This window comes from Thamnophis sirtalis, unplaced genomic scaffold (genome assembly GCF_051295495.1).
Source record: "Thamnophis sirtalis isolate CommonGarterSnake01/CBP01778 unplaced genomic scaffold, rThaSir2_p1.2 scaffold_5, whole genome shotgun sequence".
In the NCBI taxonomy this organism is placed as follows: domain Eukaryota; kingdom Metazoa; phylum Chordata; class Lepidosauria; order Squamata; family Natricidae; genus Thamnophis; species Thamnophis sirtalis.
The window spans coordinates 99340317-99364438 of record NW_028261385.1 but is presented as its reverse complement, the minus strand read 5'-3'; the positions used below and the strand labels follow the sequence as shown (position 1 = coordinate 99364438).

At 36.9% G+C, this 24122-nt stretch overlaps 1 protein-coding gene across 3 annotated transcripts in view; it reads right to left on the bottom strand.

Annotated features, from left to right (window-relative positions):
- Positions 1-24122, bottom strand: part of PCGF3 (polycomb group ring finger 3) — a 72206-nt gene that overhangs the window by 36723 nt on the left and 11361 nt on the right. The window contains exon 1 of one of the 3 annotated variants that reach the window (XM_087716279.1): positions 15305-15703. The exons of 1 other annotated variant lie outside the window; for it this stretch is intronic. The gene's annotated coding sequence lies outside the window, so the exon portion shown is untranslated. Of the gene's footprint in view, positions 1-11646; positions 11669-15304; positions 15704-24122 lie in introns of those variants that run through there. One more of the 3 variants, XM_087716281.1, reaches the window with a different exon arrangement.

Here is a 24122-nt window from a genome sequence, read left to right as displayed (position 1 = left end):
ATTAATAGAATTCTGATTCTAGTAGTATAACTATCGTAAAACTAGAATCAATGAAATATTGTTAAGGGGAAAACATTCAAGTACAAAAAAGGGCTCCAGATGGCTTAGCATTTTTTTTTCAAAGATTCTGAGTGTGGATGGATGGATGGTTGGATGGACGGACAGAGAACTGCATAACACCACAACTTCAATCTCTCCTACAGTTTACTAAGGTGTGATCAATGCTCCCAAAATCCTTGAAAGGAGAAGTTGTGGCGTGTAAAAAAAAAAGTGTTCATGTGCCAATATCAACTTCCTCTTAGAAATATTGCAGTTTCTGAATATCTCAGAGACATTGTTCCACCCATTTAAACTTTCTGCAAATCTACGAGAAGTCTTTCATCAGAAACTTGTTCAATTCACTTAATAATACAAGCAGCTTTATGAAGACAGCAGTGGCTCTGACAAATTTAAGCTCTTTTGTGAAAGCATGCCAGTAATAAAAATAAAAAAGTGACAGGTTAAGATGAAAAGTAAACCCTATCATAAATTCAGAAACAGAGTTAGCTTTCTTTTACACCTGGAATGCATACCATGTCCTGGTGGTCTTACTATCCAAGTTTGAACCTGCTTAACTTTTTGAGATCAGCTAAAATTGATTAAGCACTGCAACATACATGTTTGTATAACATATGGAGTCCACAGTTTTTGGTACAATTCACAGAATTTCTCCCAGAATTGCAACTAAAATCTCTTTTAAAAATGGCACAGCAAGAAAATAATTAAATAATCATATTAAATGATCTTGATTAAAGTTTAATTAAATTTAAATTTAATATTTTATTCTGGTGACTTTTACTACTTTTTTTCTCTAGTCCTACTTCTTGGCAGTGCAGGTTCTGGTAAGGCAACGAAAAAATAAGAATAACCGTTAGCCTAAAAACCTAGTTCAATTACTTGTTCAATTGCTTTAATAGGAGAGCTGACACTAGGACAGGGCTTCATTAATCAGAGATACAACAAGTAGCTTGCTTCTTGTACTTCCTTCACACAGATACTTAATTTGAATTACTGTTCTTCAAGAGGTCTCAACACCAAAGAAGTACAACAGGAGCAAACCACTTTACACTCTCCAAGTGCTTTAGATTACACTTCATAGAGTCTGTAAATTATTGGTCATTTTAACTGTGGATTATAAAACTTAAAGTGCAATAAAAATAGAGGGTACCACCACATAGTCTGGAGAAGCAGAAAAGAAAGCTTAAGGAAGTGATATAAATCCGACATAATTAAATAAATAAGCCAGAAACTGATTTTGCATCAAATCACAAAAAATCTCTACTGAATCTGGTTTTCTAAAATTACCAAAGTATTTTTAAAATGCAAAATTATTCCACCACTCTGCCCATAGTATGAAAGTTCTCCCCAAAGATTAATGAGTACAAAATATGAAATATACTAAGCCAACAAGCAACAACAACAAAAAAGGAAACACAGTGGTGAAAACGCAAGATGGAATTTAATAAGAGAAAAAGCACTGTGAGAGATGGCCTTGACATATTTCTGAGCTCCAGAGAACCTAGTTATTTATGGAAGAAAAGTATGCCTATCAGCCAAAACAGAATTAAATCAATCCCCAAGATCTTAACGATGGACTTATGGTATACAAGCAAAAGCGGCTTCTGTGACACATAAAGCTAAAGGTTTGAAGAGTTTTAAAAGCCTTTGCAAAAACTGAAATGAATCTGCATAGACAATTGCTATGAAGTACAAATTAACAAGTACAGTATACTCTTTTGGAGCTCATCCTCTCAAGCGTCCTATCCTGTTTGAATCAAATGTTTATTCATGAGAACTGGAAGCGCAAAATGTAATAATACATTTCACGTTCATGGTAAAGTCACATTCATGGTACTGTTCTTCCCATCTGATCATCTTTACAATTCAAAAAGTCTTTATTAAACTAATGAGATTGCCATCTTGCTAGTCCTCAAGGGCAGCTTGAGAAGATTCATTCCCAACTTGGGATGGAAATTCTGGCGTTCTGAAATATTAAAAGATAATATGGCAGGATATTCTGGTTTGGGTATAAAGTTCCTTGGCTCATAACTATGTCCTACTTTTGCTTTGTTGCAGAGTTTGTGACATAATAGAATGACTTAAGGTGCACCAAATGTTTCAAAATTCCTTAAAAAATTATCAGTTAACTAAAAATACCATAAAACTGGTTTTACAGCATACAGAAAACTTTTCCAAATTCTTCTGGTAGGGCTGGTTACAAACAAATAAATTAAGCAATAAAATTTCATACATGAAGTTTACCCTACAATACAATGATTATACATTCTGAGTTTGCAATCATTTGCATACTTATCCAGAAATAAATATTAACTGAATGTAAATTGACACACATACAATGTATTTTGAATACAGCAATCCAATTTCTTTTAGGTGCCAATTCTTGTGCTACAGAGAGATTACCGTAACTGCTGCAACTATTTTTAAGCTAATTTGTGTAAGGGTTCAAATGTCAATTCTCTCCCTAAAGCAAGAAGTGAAATGCCAGAATTTCCTTGAGTCTGCCCAGTATTTTAAAATTCTAAAATAAAATAAAATGAAACTCTTAAGATCTTGAGGATTAAAAGTCCAATATGCAGTAACCAAAGTTGACTACATTAAATTAGACAAATCAAGATACGAGTCAAAATAAAATTCTGTATGATTAATGTTGAATAGATAAAAACCATCTTGGATGAAAATTTTTAAGAAGGAAACAAGTCTTTTTGAAACAAGTCAACAAAACAAACTTTTAAACAAAGGAATTTTGGCCCTATTGCAAATTATCCTGAAAATATCATTACACTATTACTCCAGGCTACTGTAAGTAAGTCCTCAACTTAAAATCATTTGTTTACTGATTGTTTGAAGTTACAACAGCACTGGGGGGAAAAAAGATTTATGATCGGTTTCCACACTTACGATGGTTAGAGCATCCACATGGTCACATGATCAAAATTTTGGTGCTTGACAACTGGCATATAAGAAACTATTAAGAAATGGGGTGGTGGGTTAATGATCACTGCTTTCATTTCTGCTTCTGTGTCATACTTTAAGCAGCAGATTATAAAATAGTTATCTTTAACATAGGTTAGGAAGATTTACTCTCTGGACAACTGCCTCAGTGAGATACCTGCTCTAAGCAGCAACACTTGAATTTTAGTATTTCAGAAAAACATAGGCAACAAGAAGTGAATTTACATATTTATATTTATGCTTGTATATAGTCAGAAAGCTGCATGCAAACTCCCAGCAGCATTTTGCAGCTCCAAGTTCCATCCCAAGATCAGAACACGAAATTTCACCATGCAATATTTCTCCCCCACCTGGTCAGCACACACAAGATGATAAATTTCTTTTTAAACAAAACATTTTCAGACCCGTTTCCAGCTATCACACATCTTTTAGACTTGGATAGTACTGCTACCAAGGGATGCGGTGGCTCAGTGGCTAAGACGCTGAGCATGTCGAACAGAAGGTCGGCAGTTCACCTGTTCGAATCCTTAGCGCCAGGGGTGGGTTTCTTGCCCCGTTCCAACCGGTTCGGTTGGAACGGGGCCGGTGGTGTCCTCGTGCACACGCGCAGTGCACGCATGCGTACTAGCGCCTGTGCGATGCTCCAGCTGCTCCTGGAGGATCGCGCAGGCGCTGTATGCGTCCTACGCATGTGTGGAAGCGCAGAACTCATCAAAACCGCGTAAAAAACGTGGGCGGGCGGGTGGACCCTTCGCCGTTCCCGGAAGTTATTTACTTCCGGGTTCACCGACCAACCGGTTCACGGGGACCGCCACGAACCGCCTGAAACCCACCCCTGCTTAGCGCCATGGAACAGAGTGAGCTCCTGTTACTTGTCCCAGTATCTGTCAACCTAGCAGTTCGAAAGCACATTAAAAATTCAAGTATAAAAATAGGAACCATCTTTGGTGGGAAGGTAACAGCATTCCGTGCACCTTCGGTGTTTAGTCATGCTGGGGCCACATGACCACGGAGACAACTTCAGACAGTGCTGGCTCTTTGGTTTTGAAACAGAGATGAGCACCGCCCCCTAGAGTCGGGAACAACTAGCACATATGTGCGAGGGGAACTTTTACCTTTATGTAGTACTGCTAAAGAACTGAGTGTCCTGAAAAATAAGGTGTGGGACATTTTTACATACAACCATACAAGACATTTGATGTAATTTGGAAACACATGCTGCTTTATCTATTCTGTCTGGAAACCTCTATGTACATAACCTGAAAAAAGGACTAATTCTGAATGTTTTTCTACATTACATAATCTTTTTAACAAATGGCTCCATTATAAATAGCCTATTATTGTTCTATTTTTCAGACCTACAGGCAATTAAATACCCAACCAGGCTTAGGCTCCACCTGACTTCAACTGTATTTTCCACTTCAGAGATGGTCATGCTAGCATTCGTAATCAAAATAAAGAATTTTGTGAAACCTTAAAACATTAACAAATTTATTTTAAAATGTGTTTAATTATCAGATGCTGTAAAAAAAAGAAGAAGCAGATAAGATGCAGTGCAAAGAATGGTGGAGAGTAGTTACAAAATGCTTTTTTGGAAGTGTGCCATCTGTCCAGGATGGAAAGGATGGATCCCTTGTGTCATTGTTTTAAAGATATTTTCTCACCAGATTCCTCAGTGCTTTCAACAATATCAGAGCTTCTAATATGTTGCGTACAAGGAAAAAAATCTTTTTAAAAATTCAGGGAAATATTTGGAGAAGGATCTGCCTTGAATGAACTGTATAGCGCAGTCAAACATCAGTAGTTGATCGACCACAGGAAATGTTTCATAACATTTTTATTACTTCATAAAATGCTTTATGATAATTTTTTGTCATAAAATGTTTTATATAATTTGCCAAATTCAAATTCCAGAGGAGACATGGGTTCAGGGTTTTAGAGATATTCTGTAAATTAGATTATTTAACATACCTTGGATCAAAAATTGTTGCCTTTTGTATACCTCTTCACCCAGTTAAAAGTTACAGACATAAGAGTAATAAATAGATAAAGAAAGACAGACAGACGCTTCTAACATTCCAACACTTAACTATTCTCCCCAACCACACTGCATGTTACAAAGAGATGCTTGTGATTACATGTCTGAGTAAATATCTATTTAACATTAATTGTGTACATATATATTAAAAGCAAATTTTGATACACACACACACAAGCTAATTTTATCTGTTCATATTCAATCTTGATACCCTCATCTCTTTTTTACTTTTCTTTCAGTTGATGTAACTGCTGGCAGCTTTCAATCCATAGCTTCTTACTCTGGCCTTCACCACACACCCCCACCCCATTTGCTCTTTGGTCTTCTAAACATGGAGACCATTTTTATTTTCATGCATGTATTTTTGCAAATATAGGAAATAATATAAATCTACTTGGCAAGAGGAAAAAACTGAAGAAGCTTCTTAGAAGAGAAGCAAAATGTCTTCAAAAATAACCTTTGTACAGAAATCACTAAAGAGTTTGTTTCCACATAGATTATGAAAGGGACATCTCTCTGAAGAAAATAGATGAAAAACTAAATAAACAAAATCTAGCGAAGATTACAGAGGAACAAAAACAATTGTGAATAGACCTATATAAGAAAAATGTGTAAAGCTATAAAAAAATTAAACCTGGAAAGATGCTTGGACCAAATGGATCATCAGGTTCTTATTATGTTTTCAGGATGAACTTTTACAACTTTTACAAAATGCAAGGAATTTTATCAAGGGGAAGAGTGCCGGACAGCTGGAAAGAGGCCAATATGGCACTAATATTTAAAGAGGGGCAAGATCTGACTTTAATAAGAAACCACAGGTTTTATACCACTACTGAATAATTATTATAAGCAATTTCTAACTAATAGACTAAAAATAATTTTGCAAGAATTTATTCATTCAGATCAATGTGCGTTTTTACCCAAAATAACAATGTTAGAAAAGTGTTGGCTATATTGGAATATTTGAAGCAAATAATGAAAAACAAGCCAAAGTGATTTTCTGAGCTGCAGAGAAGGTAAATAGAACCTTGGTATCTTGCTCAAGGTTTAGGATTATACCAAGTTTGGAGAGAAATTTATTAAATAGATAACCTAGGCCTGTGATGGTGAACCTAGGGCACTCGGGAGCCATGTTGCCTGGCACGTGCGGCATCGCTTGTTCCTCCTCTGGGTTTCTGGCGTGCATGCACACACAACAATCAGCTAGCCCGGGAAAGGAGCTGCCCAAGGGGCATGTGTGCACTGGAAATTGAATTCTAGTTTCTGGCATGCACCTGCGCATCTGCAAGTGCTGAAAACAGGAAGTGTCCTTCCATTTTCCGGTGTGTGCATGTGTGCCAGCCAGATGATCATCACGCACACATGCATGCCAGTAACTGGAAGAATAGCTGGCAGATGCACAGGCGCATGCCAGAAACTAGAATTCATTTTCCAGTGCACGCCTGCCCCCTGGGCAGCTCCTTTCCCGGGTTGCGGGCCCAAGAGCATGCACACACTTCCTTGTCAGCACTCGCTGCCGAAAAGATTCATCTATGACCTAGACTATACTTCATAGAAAGCACAAATAACTGTTAATGGGGATCTAATGGGGGATCTTGCTTTGTAAGATAATAAAAAGAATGCCCACTGTTTTCTCTCTCATGCTTTCTTGGGGGGGAGTGGGGTTCTTGAAATATTGAATAAATGTTTAAGCAAGATGAAAGAACTGTGAGATAAAGATTAAAAAATAAACTTTTTAAAGGTTTATTTTGAAGATGTCTTGTTGTTGGTCTCTAAAGATTTATTTGTATCCTGGGTTTATATTTGATGTATATCTCATGCTTCAAGGCTTCAGAACTTGTTTATTGAAAGAATAGTGGGAAGAGTACAGTTTGTTTACACAGGTGCTCTTCTGGAATATTATCAGTAGCTGGACTGCAGTAAAGAAAAAGCCTTGGCTTGAAAGATTATAGTGAATTTATTTGAAACCTAGTAAAAGGCCTTGGATGTCCTAGTGGCAGTGTTTACAACCTGGAAAAATGGCGCAATATGAAGAAGAAAAGGAAATAACTGCAAAAAATTATGCTAGAAATTCAAAAAGTCATAATGAATTATAATATAAATGAAGCCATATTTAGAATACCTTGTTTAAAATGAAGAAATAATAGTGACAGTCAAATAAATGAAGTACTATAATAATAATAATGTATACAAATATACTTGATTGACAATATGTGACTTTATATAAAATTTAAGGGATGACTACAGAAAGGATGCACAAAAACCTTGTAATCAATCGACACACTATACGGAATGGAAGATGTTTTTATGTTACATGTTTTGTTTGTTTATGTTTGGTTTTATATATATATATATCAGCATAAAATATAACAAATGTAACAAAAAGGCAACAGTAAAAAAATATTGGGTTTCTGTCTGGATGGTCTCTTGTGACGAGACAGAGAGTGGAAGTGTGACCTTCCTCCCATATTTGGGCATACCAGGGGTTGTGACTTTAAGTATAGATAGATAGATAGATAGATAGATAGATAGATAGATAGATAGATAGATAGATAGATAGATAGATAGATAGATAGATAGATAGATAGATAGATAGATAGATAGATAGATAGATAGATAGATAGATGATAGATAGATAGAGATAGAGATAGAGATAGAGATAGAGATAGAGATAGAGATAGAGATAGAGACATAGAGAGACAGAGAGACAGAGAGACAGAGAGACAGAGAGACACAGAGAGAGAGAGAGAGAGAGATAGAGAGATAGAGAGATAGAGAGATAGAGAGATAGAGAGATAGAGAGATAGAGAGATAGAGAGATAGAGAGATAGAGAGATAGAGAGATAGAGAGATAGAGATAGAGATAGAGATAGAGATAGAGATAGAGATAGAGATAGAGATATATAGTTATAGTTATAGTTATAGTTATAGTTATAGTTATAGTTATAGTTATAGTTATAGTTATAGTTATAGTTATAGTTATAGTTATAGTTATAGTTATAGTTATAGTTAGTTATAGTTATAGTTATAGTTATAGTTATAGTTATAGTTATAGTTATAGTTATAGTTATAGTTATAGTTATAGTTATAGTTATAGTTATAGTTATAGTTATAGTTATAGTTATAGTTATAGTTATAGTTATAGTTATAGTTATAGTTATAGTTATAGTTATAGTTATAGTTATAGTTATAGTTATAGTTATAGTTATAGTTATAGTTATGCTGATAAATAAATAAAGGGAGACTAGTATAGATCTATTTCAAGCTATTTAGCTCTCATCAGCTAGCCATACCCAAGTTTGGGAATCGAACCTGTGCTCCATTGGGAGTTAACCTGGGAGGCAATGGAGCACAGGTTCGATTCCCAAACTTGGGTATGGCTAGCTGATGAGAGCTAAATAGCTTGAAATAGATCTATACTAGTCTCCCTTTATTTATTTATCAGCATAAATATAACAAATGTAACAAAAAAGGCAACAGTAAAAAATATTGGGTTTCTGTCTGTATGGTCTCTTGTGACGAGCCTAATGACAGAGAGTGGAAGTGTGACCTTCCTCCCATACTTGGGCATACCAGGGGTTGTGACTTTAAGTGACTATATATATATATATATACCGGTATATATATGTATATGTATATGTATATGTATATGTATATGTATATGTATATGTATATGTATATGTATATGTATATGTATATGTATATGTATATGTATATGATGTGTGTGTATATGTATGTATGTATGTATGTATGTATGTATGTATGTATGTATGTATGTATATGTATATGTTGTGACTCAGCAGTTCTGCTGAGAGTCTTTTCGGGATCAAGATTCATTAGGCAGCTGGGAGTGGTTAGGAGGAGGTTTGGAGATAAAAGGAGATATGCTGCCATGCCCCAGTACCTGGAGTCAACGTTCCTTTGTGTGTTCCGTGTTTGGTAAAAGATTGTTTGATTACTAATCGTGATTTATGCCTGTTACACTTGGACAAGTGCTTTGGTGTTTCATGTAAACCTGATCTGTGAAGACTGCAGAAGACTGCAGCGTTTGTAAGAGCTTTTGTTTGAATTCTTATCGGAGTTTTGTGTTTATGTTACTTTCTGGGCTCGAAGCCAGTTTGAACTGAAAACTGATAAAGACAGAAGTCCTTTTAAGTTTGTCTGCCTCCGTTTGTTAACGAGCCGTCAAGGGGGGGGGGGGTCAGAACATATATATACACACACACACATATATATATACATACACATACACACACACACACACACACACACACACACACACAGATAGATAGATAGATAGATAGATAGATAGATAGATAGATAGATATACACATACACACACACATATATATACACACATATATATACATACATATATATATACATACATATACATATACATATACATATACATATACATATACATATACATATACATATACATATACATATACATATACATATACATATACATACATACATATACACACAATAAAGAAGGAAAAGGAAAAGCCTGCATACACTCGAAAGCTGCAAACCACAGTTAGGAAATAATCAACACAACATTTCTACAATTCAAAACTTGAAAGTGCAGAGTTAAAGATATATTTTCAAAGAACTGCAAAAGCTTAGAATAACTCTATTATTGTTTCTCTAACTCATAATCACTGAATAGAAGTGAGCAAGTCTAAAAAAGGTGCTGTCGTAAATGTGGATTACAAAAGTAATGTGAAACAGATAAACATTTAGCTCCCTTGTAGAGGAAGAGACTTGAATATTATAGGATTTCTAACAGGATCAACATTTTAATATTATTTTATGTATTTCTCAGTAAACCCATCAGCTATCAGAAAACTAACTCATGAAACTACTTGCACCAAAAAATTAGTATAAACAAACCATCCACCTTTGTTTGCTTATTTTAAAAGTGTCCCGAAGATGCACGGAACGCTGTTACCTTCCCACCAAAGATGGTTCCTATTTTTCTACTTGCATTTTTACATGCTTTCAAACTGCTAGGTTGGCAAAAGCTGGAACAAGTAACGGGAGCTCAATCCATTACGCGGCACTAGGGATTCGAACCACCGAACTGCCAACCTTTCTGATCGACAAGCTCAGTGTCTTAGCCACTGAGCCACTATCTAAGTCATTCTAGAGTCACTTAAAACTATGTACAATGAACAGCTACATAAATTGAGGAAGTAAATAAATATTCAACATTTATATTTACAGAATAGTAGAAATCTTTTTTAAAAATGAGAAAGAAATGACAGTTCAGGGCCTATGGAAAGAAATGAAGTGCGAAAGATGAAAACAAGATAAGAAAGAGGAAGTGGAGAATGAGACAAAGGAATAGTGTTTATCAGAAAAAGCAGCAGCTTCCCAATAGGTCACTTCTCCCACAAATATGTTTCTGGATTTAAAAGGGGTGAGGAAAGATATATGCCACTTCTTTGTAATCTAAATACTGTATGCCTGTGGGCAATATTTCTTCTTTGATGACTTTTTGTGAAAGCCAAACCATTCAGTATCACAGGTGAAGAGGGTTTAAAAAAAATCTTTAGTGCAACAGCATTCTTTCATTCAGCACTTCTATGTAAATGAGTGGTTTTTAAAAAATTCTTCCTTTTTTTTCCTATAGTGAACTTAACTGAATCATTTAAAAAAAGAACCATCAAAACTCACCAAAGAGTTTCTAGGACATTGGAAATAGCATTTAATCCCTTTAAAATTTAGTTAAAATTATAATGGTAAATGCTCAAAACCTTTCCCCCTCTCCTGTACCGCTTCAAATTTTAACCAAGGAACAATACTGAATACATGTCATCATGATTTCTATAGAAACAATGCCACCAAGACAGGATTTTGACTTCACTGGGTAAAATCCTTGAATTAAAAAAGGCTCAGAGAAACCCATAAGGACAAAGGTAAATGTCTGAAAATTTTATAATGAATCATGCAAAATCAACTGGAATAATTAGTGAGGAAGGTTTACCAGGGGTTTCCATACCACAAAGCAGCCATTTGAATACTTTCTCCATAAAACTGAACAGAGTTGAGAAACTAATAATTAGCAGACTTCTTTTTTTGCCTTTGAGTCAGACTTTATTCCTAGTGACAACCTGAACAACCCTATATGCTTTTCTAGACAAGGTTTTCAGAACTGGTTTACTACTGCCTTCTTCTTAGGGCTATGAGAAAATGACCAGCCCAAAGCCACCCAAACCTGGTTTCCTGGCCTAAAGCAAAAACCCAATTTTCCTACTCCAGCGCCTTCATCACTAGATCAAACTGCTTCTCAGATCATTTCTGCTATGTAGAAATGGTAGGGCCAGTACAGGACCCCACCAGCTGCATCATGGTCCAATTACTGAAATGTAACATTCGTTTCAGAAAAGGGAGGGGGAAATGTCATTTCCTTTACTTCACAAATTTATATTCTACTTGCTCTGAAATGGCTCTGGCCAGCTTACAGTAAAAATACAAACAGATTGAAAACTATGTATGAAAAAACTTTTAAAAAGCAACTACATAAGTTTGTTCAAATTCAAATTCTCAATAAGAAGATACAGAGAGAAAACATATGAACGACTCACTTCTTTCACATAAAGCTGTGTTTTGTGTCACTACAGGAGTTCCACCTGGAAGCTTCCAAGTCACAAACGACACTGAAAAAAACACTCTAAAGGATAAGATAGAAATGCAGGTAAATCTTCAAATTAAGACAGCAATCGGGACTGGAATCTCTGTTGCTGAGAGTCATGAAGCACAATGTCATATGACCACATTGCCTAGCCTGGTTGCTGCTGTAGTTTCAGGACTGTGCAGGCAGTTGAATGAGAGGTAGGAGTCCTAGGCAAGCAGATTGGTGAGTGTCCAGGTGTCATAGTAGAATGGGCATGGACAGACACTCTACTGCAGGCAGGTATACAGGTGCTGCAGGGGCAGAAGGGATCACAAGCAGGCACTACAGAGCAGGCAAAAATGTAGTGCAAGTGGAAGTAACTTCTGATTTATTACCAGCTTCCCACTAATTTTGCATGTAAAAACCTGGCAGAGAACATCAGAAATCACCCTCATGTGACCACAGCTTACTGAACTATTGTAAGCATAACCCCAGCACCAACAGCCTGGATCATGGTCTCCTGACCACGGAGGCACTGAAATATCTGGAACTTTGATGACTGGTCGTGTCCCCCTTATTCAGTGCCATAACTTTGAAAGGTCACTGAACAAAAAAACGTAACCAGAGGACTACCTGTATATTCCAGGTAGTGAATTCCAGACACTCCAAATATGTGGCAGTAGTAACCAAGGAGGGTTAAGCTTTTTCAGTGTGACAAAGGCCTTGACCCCACAAAACCACAAAGCCAGGCAGTACTCACAAGTGCAAACTTTTCTGGGTGGTTAATGAACGACATAACTCTACAGTTGTATTTGTCCAAACAAGACATGGAAAACCGATAAAGAGCTACAGCAACAAAATACTTTTTATTTTATTACTCACATTAATACGTTGTCATCGCTGTATGGCTAAAACTGCCTGAATTCACACAACTCATTAAGCCATAAACTGATTTATTTGATTCTGGCATGCTATGGGATACATGAACTTGGCTACTGAGTTATACAAATAATACTTTACATATTAGCATGCTTTGTAAACTCAGCAATGACTAAGCAAACCATTGCTCAGCACATCATTCAAAGAGCCAAGACTGACAGACTTGGGCCAGATGGAGAAGGAAGGCTGAAATGAGCAGTACAAGCATTTTGAGGCAAGACTCCAGGTAATATCCCCCAGCAGCGTCATACTCGTCTTGAAAAGGGAATATGGAATATATTTTTACTTGTGCATTTAATTGAAGAGGTTCTAAATTATATTTCCAATTCTAACGGTGGTGGAGGACGACGTGTGAAACGTGGTTATGGAATACAGGCAGTCAACACAATTATTTCTACAAATGATAAAGTTATGGCTGGAATACAGAGAGTAAATATTAAGTTCATGGATGTTGTGGGTAAAAATTGCTCGATTCCATTACAGGAGCTATGTCGAATTCCACTAGGTCAGTGATGGCAAACCTTTTTGGCACCGAGTGCCCAAACCAGAACATGTGTGTATGTACACGTGCCGGAGCGCCAGAAACCCGAAGACCAGCTGGCCGATGCACATGCGCACACCGGCCAAGTAGTCTTCGGGTTTCCAGCACGTGCATGCACACTGGCCAGCTAGTCTTCATGTGCACCTGAGACTGGAAACCTGAAAACCAGCTGGCAGGCGCATGCATGCCCATTTTCAGGCTGTTTGGGGCGTTTTGCTGTTTTTGGGGGGCGTTTTCAGGCCATTTTTCAGCATTCTAGAGCCTGCAAAGACCAGCTAGTAATGTCCGTGCTGGAAACCAGAAGAGCAGCTGGAGATGGCACACATGCCCATAGAGAGGCCTCTGTGTGCCACCTCTGGCATGCGTGCCATCCAGTGGTGGGTTCCTATGGTTCGGACCGGTTCAGCCAAACAAGTAGTGGTTTGGCGGCCTGGCTCGCTGGACCCGGCAACGACCCAGGCCTGCCACACTCTGAACTGGTTCTCCGGGCGGCGCCATAGGCACCACCATCTTGCTTTTCACTTCTGCACATGCGCTGAACAATTTTTATTGCATTGCACATGTGCTCACAGCACGCCCATGAGCAAACCGGCAGTAGTGCCTGCCAGAACCCGCCCCTGGTACCATTGGTTCGCCATCACAGCACTAGGTTCTCAATAATGCCCATATTTTCCCCTTACTTCCATTAAGCTTGTCGTTCACATGCTCATTCCTGATGTTAACAAAGAGCAAAGGTCTTCTGAATGGACTGTTGGATTTCTAAAGGACTGCCAAACTAGCACACGGTTCTAAGTTTTATAAGATTGCTATATAGCACAAACAATATCAAGATATTACCTTTCAGATGAACTTATGCAGTAGATAAAAAACATGGAGCGAAGTTTATTACTAGTGTGGTTCTCATTCAGAAGTGGAATTCTCACTGATGATATGGAAGGAATTTCAGAGAGGATGCACACTATTGGTAGTCCTGGCTTACGACCACAATTGAGCCCAAAATTTGTGTTGCTAAGTTAAGACAGTTAAGTGAGTCTTGCCTCATTTTTAACCTTTCTTGCCATAGTTGTTAAGCAAGTCGCTGCGGCTGTTAAATTAGTAATACAGTTGTTAAGTGACTTTGTCAGAAGGTTGCAAAAGGTGATCCCATGACTGCTACTGTCATAAATATGAGTCGGTTGCCAAGTGTCTGAAATTTAATCACATGACCATGGGGGATGCTGCAACAGTTGTGTGAAAAATGGTCATAACTCACTTTATCCAGTGCTGTTGTAACTTCAAATGGTCATTAAATGAATTGTTGTAAGTCGAGGACTACCAGTAAAGCATCCGTGAACCAGAGCAACAGGAAGCTGCAACAAGGTGAGAGCTGTAAAGACAACAGCAAATTTGGTACGAACAAGCAGGAATGGGCTCCAATCCCAACATCTTGATTGTAAGCTGGCTAGTCGCCTTTGGAGAAATGGACGATATATAGGTTTAATAGACAGACAGACAGACAAACAGGCAGACACCAATCTCTGATGGCAGCCTTGGTTATACTTATAGCAGACAAGATTCAGTTGCAGTATTTTAAGCATATTTAACTCTTGTGTATCCTTGTCTAACAGCAATCCTCAGCCCACCCCCCACCCCAGCCATCTGGAACTACATACCCTGGTTCTACTTACAGCCCTAGTGTAACTGCTTCATAGCTACTGCTGCCATCTTTCAAGGGGATGCCTCACATAGCCTCCTCCCCACTAGCCCTGGTCTAGACAGATGGAGTTCACACAACTTGTATAGACTCTTAGCCATATAGTCTAACAGCATATTGTTAGTAGTTTCAGCCTTTCTCCTTGCTAAAGGAGATAAATCAATCTTGCAAAACAAAAATCACACTTTTTAAAAATAACTCAAAGCTAAGTATATATATATAGGCAGCCCAGTTTATAAAGATTCATGCATAGAGTTCTGGCCCACTATTATTAGCAATCTTGAGAGAGATGGCTTCCAAGTTATATATTAGCTTCCAGCAAATGAATAAAAGGAAAAGTAATATCTTGAATACAGTCTGAAACTATGCAGAATGTGCAAAAGAAACAGGAGGAGGAGAGAATACAGAGATAAAAGAAATAATAAACTTAATACAGTGTCTCACTAAAGCAGTTACCTATTCCTTCTTATCTTCTTTCTCACTTTTTCTTTCTTCTTTTTCTTTTCTTTCCTGATCAGTTTTTGACTCTTGGTGGCTGCAGTTGTCTTGGCAAGATTTTTCAGAAATGGTTTGCCATTGCCTCTCCCAAGGCCTGGAAGGTATTACAAGGTCATTCAGCTGGCTTTGTGCCTAAGGTGGGACTGGAATCCACCTGGTTTCTAGCCTGCTGCTTTAACAACTACACCATACTGGGTCTCTGCATATTCCTTAGAGATATCTTAAACCTAGAAGTAAAGTCCTGCTTCTTTCTCTCCTGGCTTCTTGGAGTAATTCCATTTATCAGAGCTGCTGAAGAGATGATACGTCTGTTTGCTTTCCCAGCTCAGGGTTTGCTTTGAGTCCCTGGAGTTTCACCTGGATCTTTTAAAAGAACACACTTTTTCTCTATATAGAAAGGCAAAGGTGGATGGAATCTCCTAATTATGTTTCTGTCCATGCCAGAGAGAAACTATATTCAACAGAAGACGCAATTTGACATTTACACTAGCAAGGGAGCCTACAGTGAGGTGAATACTAGTTGACTATTCACAAGACCATTTTCTCTACTGACATTTCGATGTAAGGCAATACACATCAAGTGTAAATTTACTTCCTTTTCTTGTAGCACCATCCTGATATGCTGTGCTACAATTCCCATAAATACTACTCTGTACAATTTGGGACAAACTTACTTGGGATTGTAGAATTGGAGGATACTGTTCTAGCTTACTTTTAAAATATAGTTACCTCTACCAAATATTCAGCACTCTGCTCTCATTCTTGAACCATTCTCCACATCCCAATCTCCAGAGGTGAAAACTAAAACCTTCAATCCTCTATGGCACTGAAATATGGCAGCTCAAATATTCCCACAGAGATGAATGCACTTAAAAAAAATAGAACTAAGTTAAAATATATTATTCTTAACAGAAAGCATTTGATTTTGACAATCCCTCAATTTTTCATCTGAGGGTCAAGATTGATTCCTAGTGATTACATGGACTCATTCATATCACAATGGGTTCGCAGCATCTAACTGACCCTTAACCTTACTGAAAAATGAGCTGAACTGGAATTGACATGGTCAGGACTTAGATAGGAAACCACCAGGAAATCTCAAAGCTGTATGCCAGACTAGGAAATTGAAAATATCTTATGTATTATTGCTAAGGATTTCTCTATACAGACATTTGGAGTCAAACACCACACCTACATTTTTCATCTCATGACAATTATGGATCACCTCCAGGCAACTAACTAAAATTTCTCCATTATATGTAAATTAACAATTTAATTAATGAGTCTGGGAATGAAATTCCATCAAAGTCAGCAAAAATATGAGCACTGTGGTGGCTATCCATATTGTTAATTGACCAAACATGAATGACTTTATCCCTATGTAATCTTTCCATATCTCTAAAAAGCTATTGGTGTTAGTCTTTAAGATTTAAATTCTGACTCCAAGTGTTTTACTCTTGACCTTTTCTTAAATAAAAGTAAGCAGGATGGGAAAGTAGGAGTTCAGGCTTCTTCCTGCTCAATAACACAACTAGATACCAAGATTGTAACCTGAAACTAAGTATATAAGGAATAAACATTCACTGGTCCACTGTAATTCTAATATAAGATGCAAAAAAGGAATGGGTGTGTTATTTCTCCCATTATTATGTTTATGGGAAAATCTACACCCTGGTGGCAGAATCATGCTGTATTTTCCTGCACAATAACACCATGCTGTTTGTTTCTCTGAAATCATTCAATAATAATGGGATGACAGAGAAAATTATCCAACAGTGTTTCTGAAACTATGTATTATTGACAGGGCAGGAAATTTGACACACCGTTTGTATTTTCAGCAATCCTATGTGTGTTGTGATATTTTTGTTCTAAACCAATTACATATTGAATGTGTCTGTGCATTCTATGTGCATGTGTGCTCTTCTATGGGGAAGAAGGGCTTGCTAATTTTTGCTATAGCACAAGAACAAAAGTATCTTCCAAATGTGAATTTGTAGCCTTTTTTTACTCCCTCTGAATCTTTTTTCACCACTAGTCAACTAACAGTACATTAATCTGTACTGTTAGTTGACTACCAATCAAGGTAAATAAACTACATTAGTAGAAAAGCAGACCGTTATTCACTTATTGGGATGCTAAGAACCTTTTATCACTTCACACCTAATTAGCAACGTGCTAAAAACACTGAAAGTCAAAGTGCTATTGTTCAGAATGACTGTTAGAATGCCACATTACTGCCAAGTCATTGATTTATTTGTTTGCTTGCTTGCAAACTTATTTATTTTATTCAACTTATATTCTGCTCAAGTCCCAAAGAATTTAAAGCAGAATACGGCTAGCATATTTGTAAGTATTTACACCATCAAGCAAATATTCCACTGAAATACATCAAGCAGTACAATTTAAATAATGAAATTTGTCAGAAACAATACAAAACCCAGAAAACTTAGATAAATGTCACCATCAGGACATTGGGAGAAAAAAGTGTGTGATTCATATAGCTTAGATGATCGTATTCTGATTTACCCAGATTTCAAAATATTGGTTAAACATGACACTGTACAAAATTGCTCAATTTGATTGCCAGAACAATCTAACAACTGAATGCTTTTGCATCTTTATCCATAGAAATAGAGGATGCAAATTGTATGCCAAATGTTTAATCTACTCCCACACAGTCAACATAATGAAAATTTGGAGTACGTGCGAAGAATCTTTCAAAATCTGAAAGTAAATAACAATGGAAAGCAAGATGTTTATAAAATCTCTCTCTGGAAATACGGGCTATGAAATCACTCAAAGTGGTCAAGAAAATTCCAAATAAAAACAATCCCTGAAAATAGTAGATGTTATCCAACTGACAGCATTTACTAAAAATAAATCTAAATGTTATGTATGAAAATCTGAAATATATGAAGATCAGACTGCATTTTAATTCAATGAGGACTTTTCTTCATAAATAAAGCTAAAGTTCCACTATAAAAAGCCAAGCCACACAGGTATTAGAATCCTTGAACCACTGATGCAACAGTCTCACGCTCTATCACTGGAGTGTGAATGTTTGCACAATAGGGAAAAACAACATGCAGTTTGAGAGAAATCTTCACCCCTTGACACTTCTTTGTCTTCAATCATATCTTTCAGAAATATGTTTCAGCTGTTTGAGATACGTCTAGGCTAAGGCCTGATCTCCATGGGATGTACAGCCCCACTTGAAGAGAATAGATAGGTAAGAGAATAATTACTGAAGGACTCTCTGGTGCATTCTTTCAAAAAAGAAATACAAAACTTGAAAGCCTTTGGTAATTAGGTTTCATCCAGTAAAATGCATGCTGGTTTTACTATTAGAAAGATACTATAAGAGAATCAATGAACATCTGGAATTCTCAAGAGTGCAATATATTTTTGTAAAACAAAAAGTACCTCAATTTAACTATACCCTCATTCAAGTGAAGTTGCTCCAGGCAGCTTGATTTCTAAAAACTCATTTCTCCTTGATAATAATCACTCCAAAATAATGTGAAGCAAACATCAAAAGTTTATCCAAAACCTAAATCTCTAAAAAAGAATGAATTCCATTCAAAGTAACCTTAGAATGATACACACTTGAGTTGCTTATTTAATGATGGGTAATTGATTTTAAAATATATTAATCTGCTAAAGAGTTCAGGAACATTTCAATTAATACTGAGCCAGAAATGCTGGTTGAGCTTCCTAAATGCTTACTGCACCTGCAAAAGAGATTTCAGATTTTTTTGTTCATTTCTTCAATTCTGTTATATTTCTCTCCATTATTCTGCACCTTCTCTGCTTCTTTCTTCCATCCTCATCTGAACAACTCCATGGGATTGTTTTCTTCCCAATATCTTACCTCAGGGTTTAATTGAAACAAAAAAAGCTAAACTACTCCAGATATTAGAAAGATGATTGTGTAATGAACAGAGAATTGTATTTATATTGTTGATTATAACTGTTTTAATCTGATTTACAAAGATGGGAAATGCATGCTGCTTAGACAGCTTTGCTTGAGGTGGCTTACAAATCTTGTAGCTATATAAAGAGGCAAATAAATGAGAAATGCCTATATTCCATTCAGTGAGAATTTTGATCAGACTTCTTTCCTCCTTTAAGGAAAAAAAATCATTTTCTATTCTAACAAATTGAATGAAAATGGTTCAATAAAAATAATACAAAATGAAATACGGGCATAAAATTAATCCACATAGAAACTTTCACTAGTGGTTCTGAAATGTTGATGGCCCAAAGAATAGTCAAGAGGCCCCTAGTGTAAATTGCAGATAGGATGTACTTCGGAGGAACATATAATCTGTGTCCTGAATTACACTCCAAATAGATGTAGCAGAAAGAACTATTTTCTGAATTTACAACTGGATAATGCCTAGATCCGTGATGGCGAACCTGTGGAACATGGAGCCATTTTTGAGGGCACACGAGGCATTGCCTTGTCGGCTCCAATGCGTATGCACATGCTCACCAGCTATTTGGCCTCGATTTTTGACCGTTTTTCAACCTCCGGAGGCTTCAAAAAAACGGCTAACCCACAAACCAGAAGTTTGGGAATGAACTTCCAGTTTGCACTTTGGGCTTTTTTTGGCCTTCTGGAGGCTTCAGAGAAGCCACCTGAAGCCTTTGGAGGGAGAAAAATGGCCCAAAGGGCAACCCGGAAGTCAGAAAACAGGATATTTCTGGCTTCCGGGGGGGAGGCCATTTTCGCCTTTCCCAGGCTCCATGAAAGTCATGCACACATGCGCAGGGCAGCGGGAGAATCACGTGCACATATGCAGGGGCATAGTGCAGGGGGGAATTAATTTATGGGGTGGGCACACGAGCACACATGATAGCGGGCACACGTGCTTTTGGCACCTGAGGCGAAAAAGATTCACCATCACTGGCCTAGATTGCATGTTAAAAATAAATAAACATGGTGCACAAATACTTTATTCCAAAGTGTCACTCCTGACACAATTCAAGGAAAAAAAATTCTCTTCTTCGGGAGCACAGTTGCAATAGGAACAACATTCAAAGTATCTCACATTCTGGATTAAAGGTTTTGGAATAAAAGACGTACAGTGTATTCCTTTCTTTTTTCTTCTTCTTAGTCTTATGTGTGTTCTAACTTCAATAGATTATATGTATAATCTTATATTTTTAAACTTTTTAAACAATTTTTTTTCTGATTAGGAGATTCAAGCTGTGTTACTGAACATATAATGCACAGTTCACCAACCCTCAGAAAAACTGAGATTTTTTTAGATAGATTTCCAGTGAATGGTTAGCACAACCTATCAGGAAGTTGTGTGGGACAAATAGAATCTTATTTTAAACCTTCTGTTTCAGTAAGCAAAGGGAAAAATGTAATCTACTGCTATGTTTAAGAGCCAAGGAATTTATATCACTCACACTAGGGCCTAAGGAAAGATTATCACATGATCACAGGACACTGCAACTGTCATAAATATGTCACATAAACCATGGGAATCAGCATTGTAATCCTCTGAAGTCTGCTACCGGTTCGGTGAGCACTAAAAATTACCGAACGCAGCACTAAAAAGGAATATTTTGAAGCCTTCCGAATCTGCAAAGGTAAGTAGAACGGGGGGGGGGGGGAGAGTCACTGTGCCACGTGATTTAGATTAGCTAGAAAGCAGGAAATCTGATTCTAGCTAATATAAATTGTGCATCACAGCTGATTGTCAAAAATACCAGTTCACCCAAAGCAGTAGCATTTTTTACTACAGGTTTGGGCGAACCAGTCTGAACCGGTAGCATTCCACCCCTGATGGGAATGCTGTAACATCCTTTAAGTGTGAAAAATGGTCACAGGGTCACTTTTTTCAGTGCTGTTGTTACTTCAGTCACTGAACGAACTATTGTAAGTTGAGGACTATCTGTATTGTTGTAAAGTGTACACAGTTGTTATAACTGGTTGATCATACTGCTTCTATAACAAGCAACACCAAAACTGATATATACAATATCTATACAGTTGCAGTGTCCCAGGGTAATGTGATCACCTTTTGCAACCTTCTGAAGTCAGTGGGAAGCCAGATTCATTTAGCAACCATGTTACTAACTTAATAACTGCAGTGATTCACTTAACAACTGTAGAAAGAAAGATCATAAAATGGGGCAAAACTCACTTAACTCTCACTCAGCACCAGAAATTTTGAGCTCACTTATGGTCATAAGTTGAGAACTAGTTGTATATAGAAAAAAACGCTCGTTTCTAGTTACTGTCACCCTTGAGAAAAAAATTAAACCAGAGTCTCACCAAGAAAACAATGGCCAGTATATTCTTTAGGATTAAATTTAAACAAGCCGTGTATAACTAAGAAAATATGGGGCATACTCCCATCAGGTGCCATCTCCTCAAACAACAATAAATATTCATATTATTGGAGGGTTCGGATCCAGCCAGTTACTTGCTAGGAAGAGATACTAAGGTCAAACTGTCACCAAGTAACCTTTTAACCTGTATCCTGCTTTATCACAGGAACAGATAGCAGTTTGTTTGCACACACAGCATCTTTCTGGTCAGAAAAGGTCTTTAAAAGCTGCTTTAAAAAGTATGCACATAAGCAAGTCACTGGTATTATCATATGGATGATAATGCATATGGGGTATACTACTACTATTTCTAGACTGTTCTGATAACCCCCAAAACAATCAGCAGCAAGTTATTCAAGAAGTACCATTCATACTTGAATAATGGATCAAACTAAGCAGCACTCTTTAAATACGCTCATCTCAACAGTACCAAATCTTATCTTGCAACTTATATATTTAATCGTGTGAGCTTCCTAAAAAAGAAAAGCAATTTGCTTTAGTTCTGATTTACACATCGCTGTTATTAATTACCTGGTTTTTCCCAATTTACAAGACGGCAGGAGCATGCAGATTTGGCAATTTATTCACTCAGAAAGAATGTTCCTGATCCCAGGCATGGCTATTTGTAAGGCCAAGCTTAAAACACACACACACACACACACACACACACACACACACAGGGAGGGAGGGAGGGAGGGGGAGAGGGAGAGGGAGAGAGAGGGGGGGGGAGAAAGTACTCAATGCTTTTCTTTAGTACTCAATTTTAGAATAGAAATTGGATTTAACAGAATTGCCAAATAAGACTCTGTCAAGAGGCACTTTCTGCTACTGCTTCCTTAAAAAGCGATGACATGGAAGCAAAGAAACAAAACAAAACAGGACAGACAGGATTTTAACTTCAAGGTGACAGCACTTTGAAGTTTTTTAGGAAGAAGAGCAGAAAGACTATGAAGAAGACTATATTCCAGTAAGCATTCTACAACAATATATTACAAAACAGATCTGCAGTTAAGCCTTTAGGCTAACTTCTTATGAATCCTTTCTGTCTTTGGAAAATACAAGGAATCACATGATGTAAATTATGTCTGCTTATTTTACAGTCTTGGCAGCAATTTCCACTTCACTTTTGGCTCTAGGTGTGTAAACCAGTACAAGGTACAAGGTGACACCCACTCTTGGGTATCGAAGTTAACTTTGCAATATCTTTTCTTACAGATCCAATTGTACACGCCACACAAAATTTAGGGACATGCTAAGTGTTCTGTGCATTAAACCGCTAGTTTCAGGGAGACAGAAATGTACTTGTATGAAGCAGAAGTGTTTCAGGAAATGAAAGCAGGAAAAACCTAATCAATTATGGGCAATGAAAAGCGTTGGCTAAAAAAAGTAGGAAAAAAGGTGCTAGGGAAGGGCTGGCTCAGAGACCACGTGGTGAAGAAAGGGAGAGACTGACAATATGCATTATTAGGCTTCTCCTACCCATTTGATAAGTTCTCTATTTTTTTCTAGCTGAAATAGTTTCAACCAAACTACAACCAACCTAAAACAGTTCCGTATAATCTCAAATCAAAATGCATTACTTTCAGGTTTGGAACAAAATGTATTTTCCATTTTTGCACATTCCTAATATAAATTTAAATTTTAAAAAACTGTAAGGGACTTTGAAGAGCGGTTAATCCAACACCCACTTCAATTCAGGATCTGCAATACAGTATTCTCAATAGTTACAAATTGTATTTTCTATGAAAATGCTTCCCACATTAGTTAATCACATGTAAAGGGATTCATAATTTCAGAATATATTGGATACACAAAAACAGTTTTACTTTGCTGGATGACAGATGATAATTTGCATCTACAGATATCACCTACTTAATATCAGAGTTTAATTTAAACAAAACGTTTAACAAACCTTAATTTAACATTTAGAAAGAACTGAAGAGCTTTCTGTGTATATATCACACGTATATCACATGCCTTCTCTTTCAAGGCAAGCAACCTTGAAAGAGTTAAGAACAATCTAAAAATAAGAAGAAGAAACTAGCTGAAACTTTTACACCATTCACTAGAACTCTTTGTATCATTTTATTCTTGAAAATCATTTTTGCTTCTATCATGGCTATACACTGCTTCATATATTGCCTCTTTTGCTTTAAACCTTTTTTCTGACTTTTTGAGGATCTCATCAATATTATTCAACTATGACTTTTTTGTTCTTCCCATTCCTATTAAATCATTCACTGTTTCTTCATATATTTGTCGTGCAATTTAATCCTTAATCACTTTCTATGTGACCAAACTAATATTATTTCTTTCATACTGGTCACTCACTTGCATATAATTGCAAAGTTATATACAGTACTGTGCAAAAGTTTTAGGCAGGCATGAAAAATGCTGTAAACAAAGAATGCTTTCAGACATATAAATA